Source organism: Notamacropus eugenii, chromosome 1, assembly GCF_028372415.1.
Source record: "Notamacropus eugenii isolate mMacEug1 chromosome 1, mMacEug1.pri_v2, whole genome shotgun sequence".
In the NCBI taxonomy this organism is placed as follows: Eukaryota; Metazoa; Chordata; class Mammalia; order Diprotodontia; family Macropodidae; genus Notamacropus; species Notamacropus eugenii.
This window is the reverse complement of record NC_092872.1, coordinates 387,791,177-387,797,068: the sequence shown is the minus strand read 5'-3', so window position 1 is coordinate 387,797,068 and position 5,892 is coordinate 387,791,177. Positions and strand designations below refer to the sequence as shown.

Below are 5,892 nucleotides of genomic sequence, written 5' to 3'. Positions count from 1 at the left end.
CATATATATAAAATTAGATATAATATATATGCATTATTATATATGTAAATACTCATTGCATTTGGTCTGTGTTCAGAATTTTTTAATGGGGAAAATATAGAGTTGGAGTTGGATCAAAACACATCCAATAATTTTCACTATTGCTTCATCGCCATTCTGGTGGGATGAGTGTACCTCTCTTCTAGCCAAAAATGTACCCTTGCCCCAAGTTTGGGAGCACTCCTCTAACGCATCAAAACACAGTCTTAATTGCAGAAAGCACATGGAAATAATTGTTGAATGCTCAATAAATATTTGCTGAATGAACTAATGTAAAAACATATTAAAAAGTGTTCAAGAAACATGTCCAATGAAAAGAGCAGAGTTGGGAGTCCAGGAAGCTATATTCTTAGACAGATTCTGCTTCCAGCTTGCTTTGTGATCTGGTACAAGTTATTTCAACTTTCTCTGTTTCAATTACCTCATCTATGAAAAGGAGATAATGGTTCTGAACTAGCTTATCTCATCAGCTGATTGTGAGTTTAGAAGGAAATGACAGATGTCTAACTGAAACATGGGGGTTGGAGTGAGGGCATCCAGACCTGGGATTTCATTGACATAATGAACGCCCTTTAAAGATATCCTCTTTATCAAATCAAATCATCAACTCCTTTGAAATTTATGGTTTCAAAAGTTGCCTGGGCACATGGAGGTTAAATTACTTGCACAGGGTCATACATCAAGCATACGTCAGAGGTGGTCTTGTATTCCAGGTCTTCCTGACTCAGAGATAGGCTTTCTGTGCAGTAGGTCATGCTATCCTTTGATGAATGATAGTTTATTTTTTAGTTAAAAATGCTTCCTTTATTAAAGAAAGTCAACCTGCTACCTCTAGATTTGTTTGTGTATGTCTACACTGTTCAAAAGTGTTATGCCCACGGTTTTAAGACAATCAATGAGAGCTTTCACAAAGCAGATGATTAAAAAGAGTATTATGTTTCATACCTGTTACCCATTTCACATACAGTCAACATATCTCTTCAGGAAATTAAGAAGTCTCCCTATGTCCCAAAGTAAACATCTGCTTAATGATCCTTCATAGATTAGAGTACTAGAAGCAGGATAGTTTTGAAAGATACACAATTCAAGACAGCCCAAGCCCCCTAGCTTGTCAACACAACGTTCTGTTGTCTTTGTTGACAAACTAAGTAACCGCATAGCCAGAATATGTTTGGTATCATAATTCGTTGTAACATAAAGATGTTCCACAATCACTCCTGAATGCATTGTGATTTCCAGAATGAGAGATTATTTCGTCAGAATAGTCAGTGAATAGAAGATTTTCACCATAGGTTTGAAGAGTTGCTTTCTGTGTTCCATGTGCTTTAAATAGAGCTTTGAAAAATTAGCTTTTACTACTTGTATACGCAAACTTAAGGCAGTCTTTATCACACATTAACTGTTAAAGTAAAGAAAGGTTAACCTGCCTTATTGCTGTATTTAGTGGATTAGTATTGGTTTTAACATTTTCAAATAGAAATGCCTCCCATTCATTCAAATCTTTAAAATCAGGTTCTATTTAGCTCAAGGAAGGGTTTTTTTTTTAGTGGGCCTAAATTGCCATCAGATTATAAACAATATGGTAATCAAAGGAGAGATAATAACTATAAGAGTTACAAAAATACCTATTAATTCTCCATTCTATCCTTTTGGCTATTTTTTTTGTTTTAATAGTAAAATCAAAACCTGAACTTAAACAATAATCTTAAAGTCAACTTGCCAATAGACAGTCAGACAGCAAAAATTTAATTTACAACCAATGAAACTTTAGACTTTAGATTTATTTAGGGTTATTTTACACAGATTTATATAATATCTAGTTTAATTTGGAACAAGACAGCTTCCCCCTCAGTGAAACTCTGGTCAAAATATTTTTGTTTTACATATGTACACAGGACATCCTTCAAAAGTGACAATTAAAGACTACTCCTAGTTACTCAACAATATAAGCCCCGTTGAAATATTCTGGTCCATTTGCTCGATGTTAGGGTTTAATGCCTGAACATTTCTTTAGTGCTTGCATAGATCATTTGACTTTTGAGAGGTGTTAGCTTTGGTGTCCACAGAAAAAACATCACCTCTTCTTTTCTTGATTCCTTTGTTTCAAAGCTTGCATCATATAAAACCTAGCAACAATCCTTTTCAGGAAGCATTCTTGCAAGATGTTTAGAAGGATCAGTAGTGATCACATCAACGTCTCCAACTAAAATCTCTTTGCCTTCTTCCACAGTGATGCACTTTTTTTGTCAGGACTGAGAAGAAAAGATAATCGCCTTTTTTTTTTTTTTTTGATTTCTTCTGGTGTGGATCACTTCCAAACCTTCAAATCATAGAAAATGCGGATAATTCATCAGCTACTTGCACTCCTGAGGCCCTCTGTCCAAAGTGCATGATCTGGAGCTAGGACTGGTCCCTAGGCTGTGAGGGAGATGGCAGGGGGTTTTGGGGTGGGAAGAGAGAGCCAAGAGTCTAGGTGCTGCTACAGTGTAAAGAACCAAGGAGCATCTTCCTCCCAGGAGATTGAGGAAAAGAACAGTGAAAGCTGGTGGGAGGGAGATCGCTGAGGCTAGAACACAAGACTGCCTGATGAATGGTATTAGTATTATTATTACTATCAGTTTATATACTGAGAAGAGGGTATTTGGTGTTTATCGAGTTTTTGAAACACTGAAGAATATTCTAAAATCAGACCCTTGTACTGATTACCTTGAATACCTCTCTGTACTCCCAACTTTGAAGGCAGAATAGCAAAATACATATAATTGTGTTTCTGAGTGTTTGAAGGAAGGACATGACAGAATGAGAGTACAAAGAACTAATAAGGATATGATATTAGAAGGTCAAATGTGAAAGATGGCCATTATATTTATGCTAGACTCTCTAGACTCAAAGGAAAATCAAGTGTGCTCCAGATCATGGATGCCACGGAGAGGATCTCTCCTCTTCCTAACTTTTAGTGGCATCTGTCATATATGATGATGTGTAGTGATCCACCAGCTACTGAGTAGGCGCTTTGAGGTTTTTCTCTCCTTAGAAATGGGGATATGTTGTGCTGAGTCATTCACACTCTCTCCTCCAAGCACCCTTGTGATCAGTGACCTGTGTTTGTAAAAAGTCTGTGGTCAAAGACATGGGCTCAGTTAATTGGTCCAGATGGGGACAGAACCTGTGAGTTTGACCTCAGAAGTCCCATGCTGTTTCCAGCTGAGCTCACCCATCACATGTGCATGACCTTACATAGACTGCACACAGCTGCAATGAAGTGTGAATTCAGACATTTGCCTCTACAAATTTGCTGCAGGAGTGGGGCTGAGAAGAACTAGCAGATGTGAAGGACTCATGAAGGGAAGGCAACCAGAAACAAACCTGATTGAGACAAAAATTTGTTTACCAGCTTCTCCATCCTCAAGAGACCCTTATAACCTGTGTCCAGACTGTCCAGGCTTCTCTTTTGCAGCCCTCCCTGAATGTGTCTCTCCTAGATTACTTCTTACACTTAGGATCATTCCTCCAGACTCAGAGAACGCTAAAGTAGAAGATACTGTGAACTCTTCTGCTCATCAGAACTTACACATGTGGCGTCCCACTTCCTAAGGGTTTAATTTCATGCAAAGTAATATTAGGATATATGTAAGAAATTGACTTCCTTAGAGGGAAGGTACTTGCATTTTTACAAGAGCCCTCAGACCCAAAAGAGGAACTATAATTTACAATGCACAAATTTAAACTTACACTCATACATCTCAATAAAAGTTTTTCCTCTTTTGTCCCATGAGACACTAGTAGCACCAATGTTAAAATGATGAGTTTTCTTATCTCAATAAAAGTTTTCCCTCTTTTGTCCCATGAGACACTAGTAGCACCAATGTTAAAATGATGAGTTTTCTTATCTCATATCTTCAACTGGAATGTGAAACAACAACGTGTCAGTGAATAGAACACTGGATGGGTATTTGGAAATGTGGACCCTTGTTCCAAACCTATCACTATTCATGCCACCTTGTTAAGTAAGCCATTTTCTCTCTCTTGGCCTCAGTTTCCTCATCTGTAAAATGGAAAGCGGGAATTAGATGATCTAAGATGAGGCCACATGACATGAAGTCACAGAATAATTGATTTAGATTTGGAAACAATACAAAAGTCACACAATCTGACCTTATCATTCTACACATCAGGTAACTGAAACCAAGAGAGGTTGAATGAATTGTCTAAGGTCAACAGGGAGTAAGTAACATCACAAGGATTCACATATAGGACCTTGGAATCCATATCCAGTGTTCTTTCTGCTACAGTGCTGCCTTAATAAAAACCAGGGATCAAATCAAGCTTCAGTTCATACTCCCTTTGTGATCATGGTCAAGTTGCTTTAGCTCTCTCGGTTTCCTCAGCTGCAAAAATGAGTATAATGATACCTATTCAGTCATTTTACAATTGTTTCTGAGTCTCCATGACCCCATTTGGGGTTTTCTTGGCAAAGATTCTGGAATGGTTTGCCATTTCCTCCTCTGGCTTATTTTACAGTTGAGGAAATTGAGGCAAACAGGGTAAGATAACTGCTCAGGTTCATGGAAATGGATGTGAAATTAGATCTTCCTGTCTCCAGACCTGGTACTTTACCCACTGAGCCACCTAGCTGCCTCCAGTGATACCCATACCATCTATACCTACTCTTTTATAAGGGTATTGTGAGATTCAATAGAAATGGATTTAAAGCACTTTGCAAACTTTAAGTTACTACATTGAATGAGGTAAAGTCTACACTCATAATTTCATTGGTATAAGGAACTCCTGGATGAGGGTACTGCTTTTTGCAATACAGATCAGAATTTTCTCTTTATCTTACCTTCTTAGAGAGTTTCCTAATGTGTAGCACTAAGAGGTTAAGTGATTTGCCCTGGACAGCACAGCCAGTTAGTGTCAGAGGAAAGACTTGATCCAGGGTAGTCTCTGCACCATGCTTCCTTTGTCTATGGGTCTTTTAATAATAATAATAGTATTATTATTATTATCATCATTCTCAGTATTAATAATCATAAATTTAGAATTAGAAGGGACATTAAACACCATTTAATCTGCCATTTTACTGATAAGGAAACTCAACGTGTGAAAGGTTAACTGACCTGCCCCTACTTCCACATGGAGGAAGAGGAGGGTGAGAAGTGAAAAGAAGAAGACTATATCCCTTCTGCCTGTAATTGATGGGAGTTTCAGCCTTGGAGGTCAGTGGAGCAAAAAGGTCTTTGGCCAGCCCTCACATGAGCAACCACCTAAACCATCCATATTTGAAGAGCTGGTCTTGCATGTAGCAAGAGAACTGAATATGTAGATTCAAAACACCTATGAAATGGGGGCAGCTAGGTGGTGCAGTGGATACAGCACCAGTGCAGGAGTCAGGAGGATCTGAGTCCCAGTCTCACCTTAGACACTTGACACTTACTAGCTGTGTGACCTTGGGCAAGTCACTTAACCTCAATGGCCTCATCCTGGGTCATCTCCAGTCATCCTGATGAATATCTGGTCACTGGATTCAGATGGCTCTGGAGGTGAAGTGTGGCTGGTGACCTGCACAGACCTCCCTCACTCAAAACAAAGTCAAGTGCAAGTCATGTCATTGTTTCTCTGATGACATGGTCTTCTTCGGCAATGAAGGACAAACACATGCATGAAATGGATGTGCTTTAAGGTCTAAGCTACTATTCCAATTGCAAAGGAAAATCGAATCATGAGATTTAACTATGTTAGAATTCCTAATATTGACAAAATCAACTCAAAACCATTAAATCCCATTACATGCATGAGATAATAATTTGCTAATTTGTCATTAAAACACTTCAAATTAGCCTGAGTTTTAAA

At 38.3% G+C, this 5,892-nt stretch overlaps 1 pseudogene; it reads right to left on the bottom strand.

Moving 5' to 3' along the window:
- Positions 1-1,902: 1,902 nt before the first annotated feature.
- LOC140517831 (destrin pseudogene) lies at positions 1,903-2,430 on the bottom strand (annotated as a pseudogene).
- Positions 2,431-5,892: the final 3,462 nt, after the last annotated feature.